The 25,332-nt window shown below is 34.5% G+C and overlaps 1 non-coding gene and 1 pseudogene across 1 annotated transcript; both read right to left on the bottom strand.

Moving 5' to 3' along the window:
• Positions 1-613: 613 nt before the first annotated feature.
• LOC125344332 lies at positions 614-720 on the bottom strand. Its single transcript, XR_007209471.1, has one exon. It is a non-coding gene; the product is annotated as a U6 spliceosomal RNA (small nuclear RNA).
• A 16,586-nt stretch (positions 721-17,306) lies between these two features.
• LOC125342976 overlaps positions 17,307-25,332 on the bottom strand; it is a 28,441-nt pseudogene continuing 20,415 nt past the window's right edge.

Below are 25,332 nucleotides of genomic sequence, written 5' to 3'. Positions count from 1 at the left end.
TCTAAATAGGCTTTTCTACTCCCCAATCCAAAATTTAGTTAATTGATTTTTTTCTGCTTGGCTATAGAAGGCTGTACTTCTAACAGTGTACTTATCAACCTATAAAGAAATTTATTTGCATGCACCTCAATAGATTGAATGCTCTAGGCTTACATGCAAGCCAGGACTCATTTTTAAATATATTTTTATTGTCAAAGTTATGAACACAGTGGTTACAGTTACATACATAAGGTAGTGAGTACGTTTCTTCTAAAACTTGTTACCTCCTTTGTTTTTCTTCCAGTTTCCCTTCTTCCCAATCCCCCTGCCCCGAAGTTGTACAGTTTGTCTTATGAGTATCACTGTTGCATTAGTTCATCTTTTATCCTTTGTCAAACCATGTTGATGTTCCCTTTCTCTTCCCTAATTCAGATAAACATATACACAATACCCAGGGTACCAAAATCAAATACAGCGACAGAAGGGTATAAACCATAGGGAAGAAAAACAAAAGAAAAAAGACATAATTTCTCTTGGTACATTAAAAATAACACCAATGAAAAACCTCTTGTTTCTCTAGCTTGGAGTTCATTTCACTTCGCATCATTTTATATGATCATATGTTCATAGCTATTAAAATATAGAATGCTTCATAAATGTGCATGTCATCCTTCTGCAGGGGCCATACTAATCTTCTCTGTATCATTCCAATTTTAGTATATGTGCTGCTGAAGCAAGCACAAAATCTCCATCTTATTAATCTTTCTCTGGTACATTTTAGAACTTCTGGCACAAAGACAATCAATATATATTTAGCAAGGTATAAATATTAATAAACAATATAGGTGACTAACATATTATTGAACTGATAGATACTTGAGAGTTCTAGAAATTTTCAAATTTGTAAATTAATTATTGAAATTTATGAGTACCTAGTGTTTACTCAGACAAGTATTAGGTGATATTGGTAGTATCAAGCATCACTATATGTCTCCAGTAGTATCCACTTCTGCTTAGGGGAATGAATAGATATTCATGAAATGACTGGAAAAGAGAGTAAGTAGTAAACTTTATGCTAGAATGGCTATTGCTTGTGAATAATACAGGTACAGGGGCACAGTGAATTTTTTCCTGTATATCATCATATTTAAGATTCAAAATTTTCCCTAACAGTCATTATCAAGATCAATATTTGAGAAACGACTCATTGTTTAATATTTTAAAGTGAATGGATTAGAAAGAGATGACTCAGAAAATGTCTAATGAGAAAATATCTCTGGCCACACAGTTCCATCCATAGCAGTGATGTTTAAATTTTATCTCCTTCATTGCCTGCGGGTATATTTTTCCCCACAAAAGAAAACATTGTGTCTTGATGTATAAGTTTTAGTAAAGATAGAGGGGCACGGAGTGGGGGCTTCTTTCTGCTTCAGTGTCCACCAGCACAAGATCCAACTGTTTTAGCCTTCCTGGTAGCTAGATAATAGTTGTAAAATACCACATCCAGATCGTTATTGACAGTGAGTTTCTTAATTTTTTTTTTGCCCTGACTGGTCACTAACTGTAATCTCAAAAATTTCAATCTTCTGAGTAGCTAAAATTACATACGTGAGTCACCATGCTAGGCTCAGATGCTTTTGTTACTTTAAGTTAAGTTCAATTCTCTCTTTTCCTCCTTTTATAGTCAAATGATACAAATACTACAAATTTCATCACAATTCACTCATTTTTATAAACTTTCTAATTTTCAAATTGTGTGAATATTACTGATCTTTCCTATAGTTGAGAGGTTATTGTATCTTCTCACTCTACTATTGAAACCATTCAGTAACATTTTCCTTTCATTTTTGTTTCTTCTATAATTTCCATTTGATTCCATTTATTTGCTCTATCTATCTATCTATCTATCTATCTATCTATCTATCTATCTATCTATCTAATTTGTTCCATATAATTAAGCCTGATATCCCCTGTAATAAAATTCAGTGGCAGAGTGACTGTGGAAATGTATTTATCAGTCCTTCCACCCTATCTTGAAAGACAGCTCAAATAGGTATTTTCCTTATCCCAGTGGAAAAGAGTAGACCAAAGACTAGGCTAGAGGAGTACTTTCTCTTGCATAAATACAGTATTATAAACAAAAAATTTACTGAATCATTGACTAGAAGTTTTATTTGTTGAATGGATAGTTTTCAGTTTGAATTTTGTTTATATTATTTTAGGGAGAAACTTTCTATAATAATATTAAAAAAAGGAAAAGTTGTAATCTTTTAAACTTAATAAAAGCAGAGAATTCCATTCACTTCTGCTATTCTTGTTAGTTTTTGTCATCTTGTACAAATTTTCAATAACAAAGTTGTCCAATCTTTGGATTTTTTGTCTTATGTTTACAATATAACTCTTAGTTACATTTCATATCAAATAAACATTCTTACTGTCCCCATAACAATTTAGCATTTGCTCATGGTATTTTATTTTTCCATAAAAATTGAAACACCAGATTCTATTTTTTCCCCTAATTATCTAAAATTTTTTTCCCCTGATTTTCTAAATGATTTTGTTGGATTATATTATTTGAGTTGGTATACTGGAATATGTAAGCATTTCACAGACTTCAGATGAGCTTCAGGCTATACAAAGATGAAATATTTTATTACCTTCAATAATCTTTCATAAAGTTCATGTTAAAAGATCAGTATGTGAGAAATTTAAGAATGGGATATGGAGGCAATACATAATGTCACGCTTCCTGTGTTCTATGATAGGATAATACACTGTGAGAGACTTTCTACCTTCCCTTTTTGTAACTTACCAAATAGTGTATCATTTTACCAGGCTTGGAAAAGAACCCAGTGTTAGGAAACTGAGTCATGAGGATATTAGAATAAAGAAAAAGCAGAAAGTGAACCCATCAGACCAGATCAACTTTAATGAAAATTAAAGAAGAACATCAGGGTGTTTTGAGAACAATCAGGAGACTGAGGCATAATGAGAGCAGGGGTGGAGAGATTTAAGTAGGGTCCTAGGTGAGAGTAGTCTTGAAGGTAGCTGGAGAGTTGCAAGGAATTTCAGGACACGTCTTGAGAGTTTCTGGTAATTCCTTCAAATGGCCTGGTTCTGGGAACCTATTGTGCATGTTAACCATTCAACCAGTTGTGGCCTGCTTGGAGATTAGGTCTGGAGAATTGACTGGAGAATTGACTGGAGAATTTCAGGACAGTAGGGGGAAAGGGTTGTAAGTGGGCCAAGCCATGCGAGCAAAAATGTGTTTTGAGAACAAAGATTCCCCTATCCCAGCGCATGTGGTTGATAAATGCTCCCTCACTAAGATAGATCCTCAGTCCTCAAATAGTATTTTTACCATGGTAATTTTGTATAAATGGGATACTTATGTCATAAATTCAATCATTTTGAAAGAGTCCTTAATCCAAGGGCAATAAATTACACAATTCCTAAACATCACAACCACAGGATACAAAGAGCCTGTTACTTACCAATGGTAGTAGAAAGTGATCTCTACACTTTTTCCCTTGTTGATTTGTAATAAAATAATATTATTTTCATGCTGATGTGGTTATACTACTAACAGTGACATATTTATTCCAAATAAATGGTTTATTTAATTGGAATTTATTAGGAAAACTGAAGTCTTTTATACTTGTTGCTTTCAATCTTACCAACACCCGAATCAGGTTGATGTTGAATTGTTTTTGGATTTAATTTTTGTCTTAAATACTACTCTAGGTGCCAACTTTGTGAACTCTCACCTCCTATTATGTAAATGAGAATGAGAATTACTTGGTTTTTATGAAAGAACTTTGATTTTAATGAAGGAATACATTGCTTCTCTCAGAAATACTGTTCCAGGGGGATTAATTAGTAGAACTCTGATTAAAAATATGCCATAATCCCTACTTCTGAAGAAAAACACTTCCTGCAGAGAGAGCCTGGCAGTAGGTAGAAAACCATCATATAACCATGCACTGGGAGCTTTCTTGTTCATTTCATCAGGGAGGTAGAATAATATACTTAGAATAGATCTGGAAAAATGTAAACAGGGACACATTTGGAGCAATTTACTCAATCTAAACTTACTAGGTGTATATACTGTGTTATTGCCATGTAAGTCCCAAAATAAAGCCAGCCAACATTAACCCTGTGTTCACATGGAGAAAGCTCTTTTTCTTGCCTAGCTAAAATCCTAACTTTGTTTGTTTATAGAGGAGACTGACTGGTATTAAATTTTTGATCAGACGGGAAATGGTCTCAAATTAATTGAACACTTTCCTTATTTTTACAAAGATTACAAATTACTGAGCACTGTCCCTAGCTTCTTTTTGCTCAAGGCTCTACCACTTGAGCCACCGTGCTACCTCTGGATTTTTTTTCTATATATGTGGTGCTGATGAATCGAACCCAGGGTTTCATGTATAGGAGGTAAGCACTCTACCACTGGGCCTTATTCCCAGCCAATTTTCTTCATTTTCTTTAAAGCATTCAGTTTTATTTTGTGATGTATTTATAAAAATTCCCTGAAAGGCAATTTCTCTATAAATAATTGTCTTCAACTACGCAAGGTTGAATTCTGACTTAATTTATTATATGGATAAACTATGGATAAGGCCATTGGAGATTTGGTTGTAAACATTAGTAAATAGAGCAGCTTACATCACTTTTTGGAGTTGAGATGTGTGTGAATAGTAGTGACTTGAATTCAAGGGAAGAAAATAGGTGAAAGAGTTTCAAGTCATAAAATAACATAGTGTTTATGAACTTTGAATTTAGAATATTTAGAATTGTACAAATGTGTCCTAATATACTATCATTTATTTTCTATGAAGGATCATTTCTTTCCAGAAAGGGAGGAAATGAGGATAAGTAGAAAGAGGAAAATGTAGAAAAGGTAACAGGAAGAGGCGGAGGGAGATAAGACAAGATGGAGGGAAGCAAACCAGGCAGGAAGGAAAGAAAGAAGGAGCAAAGAAGGAAGGACAAGAGTAAGGGAATTATTTGTCAGGGGGTGCAGAAAGAATGGAGAATTATGTGTACAGAATTCCAGTTTTAAAAGGTAAAAACTATTCTGAAGCTAGATATTGGCATTAATTGTAAAATATGAATGTAATATTACTAAATTCACTGAAATATATACTAACTGATAATTTTATGTGTATTTCATAATCAGAAAAAAAGTACCAAATTATACTTCCAGAAGAAAAACCTTTTACTCACAAGGTCTTTGTTAGAGTTAAATGCAATAATTCATGTGAAATAACCTAATTAATGATACTCATTGTTATTCATATGTCTTACATTGTAAGACTGGTTATATGATTCTTCTTTTAAAAACCTTCAAAAAATCTCCAGTTGTTTAAAATATAATCTAAGCACCATAGCCAACACTTAATATTCCGTTTTCCTTTTGCTTTCTAATAAAAATGGTCAGCTAAAAATATATCTTCTTTTTAAAACTTACCTTGATCCCGATATTTTGGCCAAAATTCCATTCGATTTTTTTCTATTAAATTTACTTATATATATTTATTTACAGCTTATTAGGGTAATAATAACATTGCAGATTAAAACAGTCATTTGATTAATTTGTTTCTACAGGTACTCAGAAAATATTTGTAAAGTTCCATTTAGGTACAGGATATCATACCCGGTGCTCAGATAGGTTTAGGGATAAGAATTATGCTTTGAAATATTTTTCAAGCAAGGATGTTGTCTGTTAATTAAACATAATTTTGCTGTAGGATTTGGTCTTTGTTCTTGTCCAATTCAGAATTTTGGATAGCTTTGATAAATACAAAATTAATCTTGCTAAGTTGTTTTGTGACAATTTTTATAACTCATTGAATTTTAAAACTATAAAAGATAAATAGAAGCTATTCACTTAAAATTTAAGCGAAGGTTACATAAAATCCTATTGGTTGCTTAATGTTTTAGATTGTCTAAGTAAAGCCTACAGCATTCCTATCCTTACCTAATATCAGGTTTAAAAGGCTTGGTTAGGAGCTGGAGGTGTGGCTCAAGTGGTAGAACACCTGCCTAGCAAACATGAAGCCCCAAGTTCAAATCTCTGTACCAACAAAAAAATTGAACTGGATAGCATCTGGCACATTATCAAAAAAATGGCCCTAGATATTGAACCTGGAGTGGAAGAACCTTTTGCATAAGTCCAAGTATTATGTGAGCTATTGAAGCATCAAGGCTGTATTTCATCTCTGTATATTTAGTGCTTCTGAAAAAAATGTCATATAGTAAGTACTTGGTGAAATTAGCTGAATAGTGACATCTACCATTTGTTAAACATTAATCTACTATATATTACTGCTTGGCATTATAATAGATATTGCAAATATGTTATCTCAATTAGTCTTCAGAACATTCAGTAGAATGGTTGATACTATAATCTCCAATTTACATAGGAAAAAAACAACTCACATCTTGGTCCATTATCTATTACTATTTCTGTGATAGTCAAAATATCAGAGAGTGGGTGGTTTATAAAGAATAAATATATTATTATGTTTAACAGGAGGTCCAAAACTGAAGAGCTGTGTCTGGTGAGGGTTTTCCCACTGCGAGGATTCTGCAGAGTCCTCAGGAAGTGCAGAGTGTCAAATGACAAGAGGGACACATTCAAGAAGCAAAGCCAAACTAGCTTTTAAAGCAGACAGACTCTTGCCATACCCCAATAACCCATCAACCCATAGGTCCATTCCCGAGGACAGATTTTTCATAATCTTGTCATCTCTTAAAGTTCTAGTCTCTTAATACTTCAAAATGGAGATTCAATTGCAACTGGAATTTAGGTGGTACTCTCCAACCATAGCATCCAGGCAAAAGGACTTTAAACAATTTGTTCAATAATTGAATGTTAATGGAAGTTGAGTTTAAGTTATTTCAAGGTTTATAGTTTCACACTCTCCTGTTTATTTTCTCCAATTTTATGTTCAGGAAAAAAAGTCAAGAAAAGATATTCTGTAACTAAAATGGCTAATTTTCAAAGGAAAAGCTGGTACTTGATAATGGTTTTGAAGTTCTGAGTCTGTCCGTTATGTGTGTAAGACAAACTAACAAACATTGTATCCTCCATCTCCTTTCCCCAATAACTTGTCTAGAGATTGTATCCTTGAAAAAATGTAACAAAGCACAGTACTTTTACTGGTCACCAAATTGGTGAAAATAAGAAGAAAAATATGTGTGTGTGTGTGTGTGTGTGTGTGTGTGTGTGTGTGATGGGAGGGAAGGTCACTTTCTCCTCCTCTAGACTATTTTTTTAAGTTTTCCCCTCATTGGCCTCGGCTGTATAAGACAAATACTGTACCTCAAACTACATCCCCAGCCCAAGTGGATAATGTTTTAAATTTTAATTATACTAAAGATGTAAAGTCCAAAAGCCATTGTTTTTATGTAATTAGAAACTTTAAAGAACTTATACAAAACTTTTTTACCCTCCAACTATCAGTTATTATTATCTAAGAATTACACCTCTTAGACACAATTTCCTAATTTTTATTTCACACTTATAGCCCCCAATATTATCATTCTAATTGTGACTTTGAGTTAATAAAAATGGAATAGGGTACAGTTGCCTGAAGTAACTTTTCTTATACTATTATTTTTTACTATTGCAACATAAATTGAACAAATAAACGATTTCTTGATATCCCTTCCTTAAAATTAAAAAATAAACTGCACACTAAATAAAAATATCCTTTTTGGAATAAATAAATCTTATTCATAAGAGCAACAGGTGGATACAGTACACAGTAAACTTTTAAATGGTATATGGACAAAGATGTAGAGGCAGAATTTGGCATTGTGTTTAACAGACAGAATTGAGTATAACATTTAAGAAAGCACTTTTATTTTCTCATAGTTTGTTTTACTTTAGTAATGTAAAATTAATACTTTTATTTTCTAAAAATAGCTTTGTCTTCATTATCTTATGTCGAATCAGAACGAGCTATTTTAGCAATTATTACAAATTTCTACATCCTCTATCATGAACTTTTGAACAGTGTTATCAGCAGGCACCAACATTTCTTCTTAAATATAGAATTGTTATAGGAAAAGTACTTGAATTAGCCTTCATGCACAGAACCTCATAAAAAAGAATGTGTTAGTGTGCATACACACATGTGTGTGTGTGTGTGTGTGTGCATGTGCATTTATGCTCTATAGGAGAACAGGAAAGGAAATTATTTTTTTACTCACAAGGGAGGCTGAGAAATGAGTAAGAGGGAAAGAAGTAAACAAGGAAAAAGAAAACATAAAAATAGAAGTTTGGACTTGTTCAGCTGTAAAACCAGTAAAACTCTATTGGTTGGAAGAGGTACATACAAGTGTTGGTGTCAGAAGAGATGTGAGAGAAGAGGAAGAAGGATTCTAGGCATCTGTGTAAGACAAGAGATTACAAGTAAACATAGGAATTTTAGAGATGAATGAGATAATGAATATCTCATTGAATAAAAAGGCTCATTAAAATTTTACATAGATATCAAGAACCAGGGGCTGGGGATATGGCCTAGTGGCAAGAGTGCCTGCCTCATATACATGAGGCCCTGGGTTCGATTCCCCAGCACCATATATACAGAAAATGGCCAGAAGTGGCGCTGTGGCTCAAGTGGCAGAGTGCTAGCCTTGAGCAAAAAGAAGCCAGGGACAGTGCTCAGGCCCTCAGTCCAAGCCCCAGGACTGGCCAAAAAAAGAACAACAACAAAAAAAAAAAAAAACACACAAAAAAAGAATCAGGGATATTGCAACTAAAAACTGTCAAAGATTCTGCCATTTGAGATTAAGCTGCCATTCCACAAATTTGTGTCCTTACCACCTTTATTTATATATGTAGATATCTGGAAATGGTTATGTTTCCAGAACTGGCTTTTTGAGAATTTATCCTTGAATTAAGTATCCAACTTTCCAAACAACACTTCTTGTGTGATGCCTTTTTCATCTGAATAAATCATACTAAAGTATGTTTGTCTTTTAGATGATGGTGAATTATTAAGATAATTCTAAACAGAATACTATATAAATATGCTAATTGTAGTCTATTGAATTATTTTACTTTATTTCTCCTTTGAGTATTTCTCCCTTAGGTAGCAAACTGCTATTGTTAAAGAAATTACTTTTTTGGAGATAAAGAGAGCAATTTTCTTCAAACCAAGAGTAAAGAAAGCCCATCTGCTTTTAACATGTATTTAATATATTTGCCATTAATATCGAATGCAAAGCCTAAAACATTTTAACTGCACTTCTGAGCATAGGCACTGACATTAAATGAGAGTAGCAAGTGTATGTTAAATAATGCTCTAGTCATTGTCACAGCAGTTGGGCAGAATGGAAATGAAATGGTATATTCACAAATATAATTCTGATTAGAGTTTGAAGTCAATCTCTTCATGTAACATACCATTTTCTTGTTCTATATTCTCTGCTCATGGAGCAATTATTTGACATTCCACAGGAGATAAATATAATAAACTAAAATATGCATTGTAGCTGCTGCAATGTGTCAGTGAATTGTGTTATGAATTAGAGATGGAATTAATTGCTTGAATCAACATCCGGGCTTCTTCAACATTCATTCTGGTCCTCTTCCTTAGGCCATACTGCACAATGTTGCCATATGTGTTTAGGAAAGAAGTATATCTCAAAAGGCACTCTTTTTTTTAGAAGTTTGAGAATGAGGATGCCAATTTAATATAGGAGAATACCTAGAATTAACTGATAATATAGACAAAATTTATAATATGAATATATATTGGGTCTGTAAGGGTCAGACTATTCAAGGTGATATTGACATAAAGATGCAATACTTTTTTTTTGCCAGTCCTGGGGCTTGAATTCGGGGCCTGAGCACTGTCCCTGGCTTCTTTTTGCTCAAGGCTAGCACTCTACCTCTTGAGCACAGTGCCACTTCTGGCTTTTTCTGTATATGTGGTGCTGAGGAATCGAACCCAGAGCTTCATGTATATGAGGCAAGCACTGTACCACTGTACACTGTACCACTAGGCCATATTCCTAGTCCCACAATACTTATTAATAACGCTCATGGAGCTTACAACCAAATGTGTGTGTATTTTGTGCACATGTGTCCATGCATGCTTATATTCCGGAAATGGGAGACAGTTCTATGTTATAGTACTATGAAGAGGTTACACAAGGTATATACAACAAATCCTGAAACAGTATAGAATATTTCCACTAACTGCTGAAACAGTATAGAATATTTTCACTAACTGCTGAAGGCATTTTCTATGCAGTGGTACAGCCTCAGATTACACATTTTTTTTTTGTCTTTAACTCTAATTATCTTACTCTCTGGGATAGCCATTATTACCCATTCCTTCAATTCCTATACTCTAACTTCACAAATAGAAATACATTCTGAGTTGGATTTACTGCTGAAATTATAATGAATAGCATGTTCTTTTAATTTCTTGTATAATATACAATATAATATGATAGACTTTTTATAAAGTAAACTCTTCTGAAATTAAAATTGGCTTCATGACCAGAGTGACTGAAACTATTTGCTTCCGTACTTCAAAATGGTCTTAAGACTTGAGTGTGGTTTTGTATACCCTAAAATTCCAGTACTCAAGGCCTGAAGCAGAAGAATCTTGCATCCTCAAAACTAAAAACAAAAACAAAACCAATAATCATAAGTATGTATCTAGCTCATCTCCCTTTATACATTCAACCTTAACTTTCTTGATTCTTAGTATTTGCTATATTTGTGGAGAGCTTCATTGCTATCAATGGAGAATGTCATAAGGTTTGGCAAGAGTGATCACATCAAAAATAAGCAACCTCTGAAACTCAATCAAAGCAGGGCTTGTTTTCTCAAATGAATACCTCCTTTTACGACATCTCACAGTACTGTCACTTATCCTGAAGAATTTAAATGGTAAGCATTTTGCTTTGGTTATAGACTATTTCTATCTTCTCTCCATTAAATTGCATTGGCATTTTCACTGGAAAATCAAACAGGCGAATGGGTATAGCTTCATTTCTGTGCTCTGTATTCTGTTTTTTTTTTTTTTTAAATCTGTCCACAATTACCACAGTAATAGGATTATTATCCGATCTATTTTATATATTACGCTAATATATCCCATATCTTCTGCATTGTAGCTAATATTTGCATGATATAATTCCTTTCATTCTCTCACCTTAAATCTGACAATATTATTATATTTGAAGTGTTTTTCTATAAAGCACATACCCATACCATCAGTTTAAATTATGTTAACCTATGTTTCCATTGGTCTATTTAGATTACAAACATTTAATTTGATTATTATGCATATCTATTCTTTGTTTCCAATTTTCCTTGGTCTGTTCCTTTCTTTTGTTTATCTGACCATTTTATTGTTTTCATAAAGCTTTTAGAATTTCCTTTACTTGTGACACTGGGAGATGTAAACAGGCCTTCATACTTGCTAGGCAAGCACTCTGCCACTTGAGCCACATCTCTTTATTAACTTGGGGTTTCAAGCTAACTTTTGCCCAAGCTGGCTTAGGACCCTCTTCCTCCTCCTCCTCCTCCTTCTCCTCCTCCTCCTCCTCCTCCTCCTCCTCCTCCTCCTCCTCCTCCTCCCCCTCCCCCTCCCCCTCCCCCTCCCCCTCCCCCTCCCCCTCCCCCTCCCCCTCCCCCTCCCCCTCCCCCTCCTCCTCCTCCTCCTCCTCCCCCTCCTCCTCCCCCTCCTCCTCCTCCCCCTCCTCCTCCTCCCCGTCCTCCTCTTCCTCCTCCCCCCTCCTCCTCCTCCCCCTCCCCCTCCCCCTCCCCCTCCCCCTTCCCCTCCCCTTCCTCCTCCTCCTCCTACTAGCTGGGACCACAAGAGTGGGTTACCAAGCTTCCTTTTGAGATAGAATCTCATCAACTTTATGCCAGGGCTGCCTTGAATGGTGATTCTATTCTCAGACTGCCAAAAAGGTGGGATTACAACTGGTACCCCCCATGCCTGGTCCTTGTAATCACATTTTTATTTAACTGTTGTATCTCCTTGTGAATTTCTGTGCACCATTTTTAATTACTGCTCTAATTATCATACCGTATATACCTAACTTTTAGTAGTCTATTGGTCTCATTACGTTAGTAGTTGAGGAAAGTGTGGAAATTTACCTTACACCATCTTTATTTATAATTCACTAGGCTTAATTTCCTCTGCATATAGGTGTATTTGGCAAAAGCTTATATATCATTTTTATTTTAAAGTTTCAACTTAATTTTTAAAACCAGAAGAAAAATAACTGAGAAACTATATTTGGTCTTATGTTTTTTCTTACTGTACTATTATTTTCTCTTAAGATACACACACACACACACACACACACACACACACACACACACACACACACACACTGATAAAAGCAATCTCCAGTACCTTAAAAGAAGACACCAGCTACCAAACAAGATCTAAGGAAGAACACAGTGATCACTGTCATGAGTTTGGTGGGCTTTCTTTTGTCTCATACACTGTAAATGTAGAATTTTATAGACCAATGATCTGGAGATGCCAATAAGTAGAAACAAAAAGAACCACAATAAAGCCTGGTCTCTTTGTGCAAAAGAACTATAAAAGTGGAAGCACAGGAAGACAAGAGATTTTTAAGTAATAATGATATTCCTGTAGTAAAACACCATGGGGTATGCTGTCTTCAAAACTAACTATAACAGAAAAAACTTTGTAGAAAATTAAAATGATGATTTTCACCAAAGTATAACAAAGCATCCCAATCTCCCTAGAACATGGAGTCACAGAACACTAGGTAGAGATGTAGGATTTTTTTTTATTTGGAATGAATTTCAGTTATTTATTAATCATAATCATTTTATAGTATGTAGTGAGAATATTATCCAAAATAATGAGCTTTTTGAAGGTAAAAAGAATGTTTTTAATATAGTACAGCAAGTTTTTCAGGGAAAATTTTAACTTACAGTCTTTCTTTTTAAAAAAATCTTTATTAAAAAAGTGATGAGCAGGGGGCTGGGAATAGAGTGCTCGCCTCCTATACATGAAGCCCTGGATTCAATTCCTTAGCACCACATATATACAAAATGGCCAGAAGTGGCACTGTGGCTCAAGTGACAGAGTGCTAGCCTTGAGCAAAAAGAAGCCAGGGACAGTGCACAGGCCCGGAGTTCAAGGCCCAGGACTGGCAAAAAACAAAAACAAAACAAAACAAAACCTAAAAAAGTAATGAACAGGGATATTACAGTTTTGTAAGTAAGGTAATGATCACATTTGTTTTAAAACACTGTTACCCTATCTCTTATTTTCTCCTGCTTACTGCTCCCTACTCCCCTCCATACCAAGTTTTAAGGGTCATATCCAACCTAGTGTCAAGTGAGTATTGTTGTTGCATTAGTTTATCCTTTGTCCTGCTGTTTCTGTGATTCCCTTTCCCTTCCCCTGGTCGAATAATCTTATATACAAGACACACGGTACAAAAAGCTAAGAGAACTGAAAGAAAAAAAAATTAAAACTATGGGGGGCTGGGAATATGGCCTAGTGGTAAAGTGTTTGCCAAGTATACATGTAGCCCTGGATTTGAGTCCTCAGCACCACATATATAGAAAAAAAAGCCAGAAGTGGCACTGTGGCTCAAGTGGTAGAGTGCTAGCCTTGAGCAAAAAGAAGCCAGGGACAGTGCTCGGGCTCTGAGTTCAAGCCCCAAGACTGGCAAAAACAAATTTTAAAACTATGTACAAGACATAATAAGTTCTTATTTCCATATCTTGGAGTTCATGTTGATACACTTAATTAGCAATGGGGTTGTTGTGATTCCCTGTTAAGAATATCATAGACATATTCTAGTTCTTACAAATGAGGGAAACCATGCAACCTACTTTTCTTTCCATTTGCCTCACTTCACTTAGTAAAATTTTTTCCAGGTTTTTCCATTTCCTTGCAAATGTGGCAATATCATTCTTTCTGACAGAGGCATAGGACTCCATTGTGTATATATACAAAAAATGTAGGACTTTTAACCCCACCTGGTAATAATAAGAACTAACTTCAGTATCATCTTTCCTCCCTCTGCTGAAGAGTTACCAAAAGAAGACAGTTTAACAGATTTACATAAGATTCAGTTTCACTTCATATAATTGTCATTTCTTAATAGAAAACTATTTATCATGTGAACAAACAAGAAAACCTTGAACTAAGTGAAAAAAAGACAATCAGCAGATACCAGTACTGAGATGACAAAAACATTATTTGATATAGAAAGCACAGCAATTATTCAAGAGTGTTTTAACAAGTAATTATGAACATGGTTCAAACAACAAGAAAGTATGACACTATAAATGTATGCTTATACTGTAGTTGCTTTTTTTATCTTTGTTTATTGTCTTCAAGCAGTTGTTCAAAGGAGTTGCCATTTAATAAAGTTTATTGCATACAATATACCTTCGTCAATGGTACTTCTTTCAACATTCTCACCCATCCTTCCTCTACACACCTTTCCCCTTACTCTTCTTAAGGATGCAGTTTCTATCCCTTTATTGTAATAGATAAAGAGTTGAAAAGTAAAAAATAAAAAGCCAGGTGGCAGTGGCTCCCTCCTGTAATCCTTGTTACTCAAGAGCTGAGATCTGAGAATTGGTATTTGAAACCATCCCAGGAAGGAAATCTGTGAGATTCTTATTTCCAGTTAACCACCAAAAGCAAAAAATAGATCTGTGGCTCAAGTGCTAGCCTTGAGAAAAAAACTCAGGGACAATGACCAAGCCCTGAGTTCAAGCCAAAATTAGTAAAACAAAACAAAACAAAAAATACACCTAAATTTTAATATAGAATTTGTGTAGAATCAAATGGAAAAATTAGAACTGAAAAATCAAATAAAGGAAATAAAGATTAAAGACAATATGATGAGACCCATTCTCTTGCATAATTAATATATACTGATAAAGAATATCAGGGGGTGGATCCAACAGCTAAACTGGAACACAAGAAAAAATCATGGATTTGGTTAGTAGAAAACTAGAAATAATTTATATCAACTCTTTTTTTAAGAACACATGTCATGAAATTTTTTAAAAAATTGACATGGAGAACTAGATTATAGTAAAATTCTGATATTCATGTCATATGAATTGTAGAATGCGTTACAGAAAAAAATATTTTAAAGTACTCAAATAATACCTAGACTTAAAAGTTGTCACTTCAGGAGAAAAATATTATTTCAATGATTCTCTCAACTGAAAACAGAGGCCAAAAGGAAGTGACACCATATTTTTCAAGTGATAAATAGTAGCACTTTCATCCTCAAGTCCAGTATTCAGCAAAAAACATCATTCAGGAAAGAAAAAAATTCAAGACACTCTCAGCTGAAATAAAATGGAGAATTTATGTAGTACACACTTATTCCAAAGAATAGCTAAAGGAAGTTGTCTAATATATATGAAATATATATGAATACATAAAATGTTTAGGGTTGTTGAGTTGTTAGTTTTAGTTAATACTTGTTCTCATACTTAGTTAATAATAGGAAACATTTCTCAGAAATGGAAGTTCATGCTTTAATAATATTAAAAAATTGTGAAGCTCAAAGAAGAAAGTATAGACAATATCTAGGATCCTCTACTCTTAGTTTTTAAAGCTTTTCATCAGTTTGTTTAGCTCTTTTTAAGTATAAGTTTATCATTACTATTAAGGTGTGGGATGGAAAGGTTACCTTTTCATAAATAAGGTAATGACAAACCAATGCAACAGCAATACTTACAAAACTATATCATGTAAACCAACTGTACAAATGATGGGGAGAGGGAAATGGGGAAGGGGAAGGGGGGAAATGAGGGAGGAGATAACAAGTTGGATAAGAAATGTACTCTGCCTTGTGTATGAAACTGTAACCCTCTGTACTTCACTTTGACAATCAATTTGAAAAAATAAGATAATGATTACATTTCTCTTTGGGACAATGTTACCCCTTCCTTTTCTCTACCTTAATTTTCCTCTCCTGTCCCTGTTCACAGGTTGCATAGGGAATTTCCCAAATAGTATATACTGAATACTGAGTGACTGCATTCATTCACCCTTCCTCCCTTTCTGTGCCCCTCATTTGCCACTCCCCCCAAAAAGAAGAATAAAACCAGAAGCAAAAGAAAACATTGCCATTACCAGTACCACATCCAACAACATAAAACATGCTTCCATTTCTTGGAATTGGTTTTGATAAATAGTATTTTAAATTTTCAGAGGAGTTATATGGTTGTGTTCCTCACCTAACAATATCATCCTTTAGTCTATTTGTGTGTAAATGCATAGATTCCTTTATAAGATACCATCTAGTTGTCTTTTAGATCAAAGTTCTACATTTGAGAGAAAACATGCACCATTTGTCCCTCTGAACTTGGCTTACCTCACTTAACATTTTGTACATGTTCCACATTTACCATGTATTTATAATACAGTACCACGACTCTTTCCATAACTTGGGTGTTGTGAATAGTGTAGGAATGAACATGGATGTGCAAGTATATTTACAATATCCTGACTTACAATATTCTGGGTAGATTCCCATAAGATCCTGTACTCTCAATTTGTCCTCCTTCAAAATATTGTCTACTTTCTTCCATACTCTTTTGTGACATAATTATCTCTTATTCTAGAGCCTTCAATTTCATCATAATTAAAATTTTACAGACAATATTATCTTCACATTTGCTACTAGGACAAAATGTGGTATTTTGTAGATCTGATTTATCATCACTAGTTTAGAGAATTTTTTTTTCCTGGTACTTAAGCTGTCCTTTATTCTACATTGTCCTATTATTCTTTCAAAACAGCTTTAAAATGCTTCTTAGGATACAGATTAGCAAATAAAAACTAAACAAGGAATCTCAGTATGGAAAACAAATTTAATAAATTAAACACAAAAGATCTGGGGAGAGCTGAGAGACAGCAGGACAAGCTATCAGGAGAGTCTAGGAATACCCACAGAGCCACTGGGAATCATCTCCTCAGGTCCCAGGGACCATTTAACCAGCACACCAGCCAAGGAAAGCCAGTTAGTGGTTTGAAGTTCTGAAATATGTACACCTACTTTGTACTATCTAAACTGCTAATTTTACAGACCCATCCAGTAAAATAGAGACTATCTGAGAAAGATGGTTAATAAACGTATCAGTTGCTCAATTCAAATTAATTTTAGACCCAGTTTATAGATGTTGAATCATTAGTGTTAAGTCTGTATGAAAAATACATAAGTATTTCACTGAAAACCCAGTATACCAAGTGCTTATGCTAAGACTATGGCCCTAAAATGGGCCATGTCTAGAGTACAATGACAATGGACCATAGCAACTAAATATATTTGAATGAAGAGAATGGTTATATACACAAGCCATACTTCAGGCTGTGAGCGTGAACATGGTCACTCCTCATCTAGCTCCAAAGCCTCCACAATCTGAGCAGCAGAAAGATGATCTGCAGGATCTTCATTGGTGCACACAGAGAAGAGTTCAACTACTTTCTGGCAAGACTCATCGAGTTCTTCAGTGTTAATAGGTGGTCTGTTTTCCAATGCAGTATAGTGTGCTTCATCATCAAAGTCACTTTCATCAAAAGCTTTATCTTCATCATCATCATCTGAGAGATTAATATGTGGGATAGATAAGGACATCATTTCCCAAAGTGTTAGGCCAAGGAAAATATGTCTGCCTTGTCGGTAATAATGCCATTTTCTCCTAAAGCTTCCTTTGATTTTCATGGCTCAGTACCAATATAACAGGCTTCAGGATTAGTCACAATCATATTTTCATCCAGTGGTAGAGAGACTACTACATCACAGATTTTAACTGTTTGAAAATCACCTTTAATTACAACATTCGAAGACTTTATATCTCCATGAAGCAGTTTCTTTTCCTGGAGCAGATACGTCAGTCCTCTCACCATGTTCAAGGCAACTTTTAAAATGATAGCCGCTGGAAAAGGAGGGTGGCTTTCTTTTTTTCCACTCTTCTATCAAGTCATTTAGAGATTTTTTTCCTCCATACTCCATAGCAAGGCAGAGGCTACCATCACTGGCTTCATTAAAGCACGGTAGCCTATGATGTTTGGATGATGGACTTTTTAAAATCTTCACTTTGTAGTTTAGTCTCGTCTGGTAAATAGTTCGATAATGATCATTGTATATAGGATTTATACCCAGGGTGAATAAGTCAGGCCTCCTGGAGATCTTTTCATTAGGTAAACATTCACCCCAGTCCTGAAGCCAAGCTTTCTCATAAATGGAGAGGCAGGGATGTTTACACTTGGAGTTAAACATGATACATATTTCTTTTTCTTTTTTCTTTTCTTTTTTGCCAGTCCTGGGGCTTGAACTCAGGGTCTGAGCACTGTCCCTGGCTTCTTTTTGCTCAAGGCTAGCACCCTGCCACTTGAGCCACAGCGCCACTTCTGGCTGTTTTCTATATATTTGGTGCTGAGGAATTGAACCTAGGGCCTCATGTACAGGAGGGAAACACTCTTGCCACTAGGCCATATTTCCAGCCCCACATATTTCTTTTGATTTTCAGATAATTTACTTGGTGTCTTGAAGTTACCAATTCCTCCAATTGGCACAATCACTCAGAGCTGCGGGCTCGGTAGAGCAGGACGGAGGTGAGGCCCAGGACGTCTGCAAAGCCTCCCCAGGGTGTCCGGGACAAGCGAGAATTTTATTTTAAAAGTCTCAAAAGTCGATTTAATTTGTAAGTTTGAAATTAAATCATTTGCCAGTCTGGGAGTCATATTTTCTTTATTTTTATACATTCATGATTTATGCACTGAATATTTTATTTGCTCTAGTTTCAGAGGAGGGCTTGGGTAGGTCCTACTGGCATAAGCAACTTATGATTCTATTCATAAACCACACAGAAAATATTTTAGGAGAATGACTTTCCTAAAAATGAATTCGGAAAACCCTATGTTTCAAAGATGAAAGACAACTCATGGAACATTCTCTTTTTATACATCTAAAGCCACTAAAATGAGTATGACCCTTTATGCTATCCTATGTCATCTTTGAATACAGACCCATAAAAGAATTTTTCTCTACTTGCTTCTCAAAATATATTTCAGATCCATTAGTGTTTTAGAGTTAGAACCATTTTTTTCCTACAGAGTTGAAAGTGAACTAAGAACAGAAATTTAGAATATAAAACAGATGAAGACATCTCTTTGTAGCCAAGCAACTTAAAAAATTATCTTGCTATCCCTCCCACACTTTCCATTTACTTCATCTCAGTACAATATGATTTCTAGCCTTCCTTTCAAATGAAATTATTTTTGCAGAGATTACCAGTAACATCAAATAGAAACTTCAGAGTCCTTAGTCTACTTAATAACTTAGTAATATAGTTAATCACTGTTTTTTGTTAGAAACTTCTACATTTTATGCTCATTTAATAAATATTTAGTAAGTTCATACTATATGTGTTAACTTCTGGATCTGTGAGTATAGGAATGCACAAAACTAGCATAATATCTGTCTTTATAAAATTTTTATTTGAGGGAGAATACAAATTAGATTCATAGTGATGTTCAATAGTAAGTAATGTTTTCATAAGAAAACATTAATAAATCAAGGAAGGGAGAGTCATTGTAAAGCTTTCTAATTTGAAACAGAATTTTTAAGGAAAATTTGACATTAATTTGGAGCAAAAACTGAAAAGAAGGAACATTTTGGGTTGAAGTGATATAAGTATCTAGAGTAAGAGCTTTTCAAGCTTAGGGAACATCTTGACAAAATATTCGAAGAAGAAAAGGTACATAGTGTGTACAAGACAAGGAGGCTAGTATAAGTAGAGTGGACAGGAAGGATGAGAACTAAGAAGTGGAAAAAAGTATATAACAGTAGTGGAAATGATAGGAGATCATGGGTAATATAGGATGAACCTTAAAAGTTTTGATCAGGAGGGACATGCTTTGATTTACTTTTTTAAAAATCTTTTTTCTTTATTGTCAAAGTGTGGTACAGAGGGGTTACAGATTCATATGTATGATTTCCTTTTTTAAAACAATCATTCTGATTTTCTTACTCATATATTGAATATTAACAGAAAGAGAGCAACAGGCTACCATTTAAAATGGTGTTTCTTGAATCCAAGCAAGGGAGTATGATAGTTCAGACATAATGATGTTATCAGTATCTACATACAGTAGTACTTCCTTATTCATGATTTTTCTTTCCACTGCCTCAGTGACCTATGGCTTACTATTAAATCTTGAATTAATTTCCTTAACCTTCTTTTCAGTTTCATCAGATGATTATTCTTTCTGTAGATCTTAACAACCTCAGCATAGCATTTTTCTATTTCTTTATAAGTCAGGGACTTTTACCTTTTCACTTAAATGAAGCACTTTGTAGTTTTTTTTTGGCATATCTTATTTACTAATATCATTATACTTGTTGTTTGCAGCCAATGCCAATTATAAGAATTACTTAAACACAGGCACTATGACTTGGCTCCAGTGTGATAACCAAGATGGCTACTAAGATAATGAGAGACTTCCTTCACATAACTTCTATTACAGCATATCATTATAGAGCTTGTATTTTGTTATTATTGTTATTAGTCAGTTGCTGTGCATACTTTATAAATAAAACATTATCATTGGCATGCAATTAGTGGAAAAATGTAGTACACATAGAATGTGGAAATATGTGTGGTTTGAGCATTCTCTGGGTATCTTTGGACACATTCTGAAGGATTAGGCAAAACTATGACATGTAGAATTTTGATATTATAGCCAAAATATTTTCTTGCCACATAAAATATTAAGTGTGAAAAATAAAGAAGGAAATCTATGATGTATATGTCATACAACCATAGGAGTGGGGAAACTTGCAATTTTTATGAAAATATTCAAGTTTAGTTTTGAACAGGTTCGATTCAAGGTAGTCCATTATTGGACACCAAAGTAGTTATATAAATTAATGGTTTTATATTCTGTTTTACAGTTTCTATGGAAGTATAAATTTGGTAGTTATTGGAATAGATATGACAAAGTTACATAACCTCATCCTTTTGCTTCCACGACACCATCTTTTTGGTTGCCCCTTATTTTATAAATGCTGTTTCTCAGTCTCCTTTATGAAATTGTTCTTCCTTTAAATGTTGGTGGCCACAAACTTTCTTTCTGTAATAGATTTCTATTCTAATTTCTTTCATGATTTGACTTCCAAACCTTTATCCCTGATTTCAATTTTTCTTTTAAATCTCCAGCATCAGGATTGATATCATTTACATTTCTATCCGTTTGTTCAGGAGCTACTTCCAACTCAATATGCACAGAAATGAAACATTTTAATGTTATATTCCACATAAATGTTCCCAGCAAAGATACTATTACTTTTCTTATTTTTCTATATGAAAATCTCCACCATATTCCACAAAATATATGAATAAAACTTGGATTTTTCTCAATAAACACCATCCAGATAAACAGTTTAATAATTTTATACATTTTTGCTCCTGTATCTCTTTTTCCATCCTTACACCATTAGTCCAAATAATGTTGTTCCAGATTATAGAAAAATCTTTTATGTAGTTTCTTTGCCACCTGTGTCCATTTTGTCTTATCCATCCTTTATCTGCACTGAAGAATAATTTTTTAAATCACAAACATAATCACATATATTCAAATTTGTCCCTATTTTCCTATGTCACTCAGAATACATTACAAATTCCCTATCTAATGTTTGGATACTGTTTTGTTTTGTTTTGTTTTTTTCCAGTCCTGGGCCTTGGACTCAGGGCCTGAGCACTGTCCCTGGCTTTCTTTTTGCTCAAGGCTAGCACTCTGCCACTTGAGCCACAGCGCCCCTTCAGGCTGTTTTCTGTATACGTGGTGCTGGGGAATCGAACCTAGGGCTTCATGTATGAGAGGCAAGCTCTCTTGCCACTAGGCCATATCCCCAGCCCCTGGATACTTTTCTTATTGTCTTTCCAACACCCCATATGCCCACTTTCATTTCTCAAAATCAAAATTCACTATAACCATGATAAATAATTTGCCATTTTTTTCAGTTTATTGGTCTTTTTTATGTCTATAGATTTTAAACAATATTCCATCTTCCTGAAAATATATATTTTTCCTTCTTCCTAGCTTCCTTGAACTTGTCCATGAAATCACAGCCCATACAACACTTATTCAGAATCAGTTATAAAGTCATCTTCTGTCTTTCTAATGTTTGTGTATCTACATCTATAATAGAATTCCTCACAGAGAGGGGAGAGAGAGAGAGAGAGGAAGAAGAAAAAGAAAAAGAGGAGGAGGAGGAGGAGGGCGGATGGACAGAGAGAGGAAAGGAGGGAATGAAGGAACAAAGGAAGGAAGGAGGTAGAAAGAAAAAGGATGAAAGATTTTTTTTCTCATGGTTTCACAGGATACAGGCATTGGAAGGCCCTGTTACTCTGTGGATTATGTAAAGACAATACCCTCAAGATTTATTGTGCTTACAAACTAACATGTTGAATGGCAATCCTTCTATACAACTACATAAATATTTTAAAAAACAGGTTTCTTAAGAAAAATGATATAACATTATAGCATGTAATGAGTGCTAAAGCAACCTGTTCTCCTTGTGATCATCAGAAAACAAAGAAGGAGCTAGAGATCTAATATCATTTTCAAAGTCTGTCCTTTTCCCAAAACGTCCCATCTATTAAGGCTTTCCACTAACTTCCAATAGTACAAAGCTCATGTGCAAGCCCTTAGTACTTGTGCATGTGGGAGATATTCCAGAACCAAATTATAGCTCCATAGTTTTAAGGATTTATGGAGAATTGGGCCATAGCAAATTAAAATATGGATTTTTGTATCTTTTAGTAAAGAAATTTTTGGATTAATGTTGAAGTAAATGTTTTTGACCTTCACTTCTCCTATTAGGCCTACTAGCCATCCTGTCTAAGTAAAATGAATTTAATATACATGCTACAATACTGTCTTAATGAAAAATAACCATAATATATGCCTATAAGGAATTGAGGAACAAATTATAATATAATAATAGTTCTACATTTTAAAAAGAAAATTTGAAAGAATGACATTGCTGCATTCGTAAGGAAATGGAAGGACTTGGAAAATATTATACTAAGTGAAATGAGCCAGACCCAAAGAAACATGGACTCTATGGTTTCCCTCATAGTGATTAATTAGTACATGTTTAGGCTAGTCACAGCAGAGGATCACAAGAGCCCAATAGCTATGCCCTTATGAACACATAAGATGATGCTAAGTGAAATGAACTCCACGTTATGGAAACAAGTGTTTTCTCATTGTTGTAATTATTTTCAACATGCCATGTGAAACCGTACCTTTTCTTTTGTTTCTCTCATATTCCCCTTCTGTGGTTGTACCCCTAATATCACTGTATCTCATCTGAGTACCCTGGATACTGTATATACGTGTATTAGAACTAGGGAAGGGAAAGGGGGTATCAAAATAGAGAGACAAAGGATAAGAAGACAAGCGATTCCAAAAGCAATACTTACAAAACCATTTTGTGCAAACCAACTGTACAACTCATGGGGGCGAGGGAGAAAAGGGGTGGGGGTAGGTAGGGATAAAATGAGGGAGGAGGTAACAAGTTGAACAAGAAATGTACTCACTGCCTTACATACGAAACTGTTACCCTTCACTTTGACAATAAAGGGCAAAAAATCCACTAAAATTATAAAAGAAAAAGAAAATCTGTAACTATGTCTGTTAACCCAGAAAGGGCCCTTGATATTTTGTTATGTGGGAAAAATGCTAAAGAACAAGAGTAATGACATGATTCAGTATTCATGTAAAGAAGTGATAATGAAAAATTACTAATTTCTGTACATTTATATTATATAGAGAGAAATGATAGTAGTGACGGCTTCTATTGGAAAGGAGATTGGTTTGTTTACGAAACAAATGAATGAAAATCTCAGTGTCTTTTGAAAGAGGTTGGAAATGTGATTACTTACATTATTATAGAGAAAGCCATGGTCAATGGGAGTAATAATAAAACAGGTAGCCTGAGAAGAGTGAAAGCTTCATCTAGGTTTTGCCACAGGAAAGTCAGAATAGTTTAGTTATTAAGAACAGAAAGATCTGTCTTATAAATCGATGGGTGCAAGTACTAGCTCTACTTTTTACAGGTGTGTATTTAATTTACCTACTGTTAAAAATCTCTTATCAGTAAAATAAGAATGGTAATAATCCCTCCTGTATAAGATGGTTATGAGAATGTGTGGATTGTTATGTATTTGATACTTAGAATATTCTCTGATTCAAAGTACTTATTTGGTAAATATTAACCATTACTCTGGAATAATTGGATTTATGTGGTATAGTTCATATTTAATACATGCATATGTACATATAATATGTGGATATACATACATTGACACATTGGTTGGATCAGTAGGAATATATGTATATGTATATTTATATCTATATATATGGTAGAGTAACACAGATAGATAGGTAGATAGATAAATAAATAGATAAGATAGATCGATCAGGGTCAAACAGTACTAGGTCATAGGTCCTAAAAGTGTGGTGGATGCATGGGGACCTTTCTGTTCCAGCTTCCAGAGTTAAGATCCCTCAAATAGAGTGGTGTTTGGCAACCCCCTATTTCAACTGCAGGTCTGTTCTGAAGTTGGACCTGGACAGTACAAGACAAGTGTTAGCATCACAGCATCTCACCACAACTGAACTCTAATCCTAAACTTAATGCTCTCAACATTATCTGATCCCAGCTAAGCAAATCCCAAAAGAGTATTAATCAACTGGCTAATCAAACAAGACTTCAGAGAACAACCTACTAGGAAGACCACAGTCCCCACAGAAAACTTAAAACCAAAAGGGTTTCCGACAGAGCAGAACAAACGATGGAAATAAAAGAAAAATATCAAGTTAAGGAAGGTTAATTCATACAAAAATAACCAGGCAATGGATCAGACAATCAAAGACCTAGAAGACAGTTCTTAAAATGCTGTAGAAACACTGCTGATAAATATAATTAATGAAAAGATAGAAGATAATTCATGAGCCTAATGAGGCTAGCCAGAGATTCATAGAAAAATTCATGGAGTCTACAAATAGAAAGCTAGATGAATTCCAGGAGAAGGAAAGGCTGTTCAATTAAAGGATTTGAGAAAAGACACTGATAAACAAATCAAGGAAGTAAAGAAGTCCATATAAGACCTAAAAGAAAACTTTAGTAAAGCCATTAAGTGACCAGTTAGAAGGCAGAGTAAAATTTAAAAAGTTAAAAGTGTTGACACTGAAATACATGATGAATGTAACAGCAATCCCTCTGTACATCACCTTTGCAATATAGGAACAACAAGAAAAACTAAACTAA

Source organism: Perognathus longimembris, chromosome 28 (assembly GCF_023159225.1).
Source record: "Perognathus longimembris pacificus isolate PPM17 chromosome 28, ASM2315922v1, whole genome shotgun sequence".
Lineage (NCBI taxonomy): Eukaryota > Metazoa > Chordata > Mammalia > Rodentia > Heteromyidae > Perognathus > Perognathus longimembris.
Note: the sequence above shows the minus strand (reverse complement) of the source record. Positions and strands in the feature narration are given on the sequence as shown.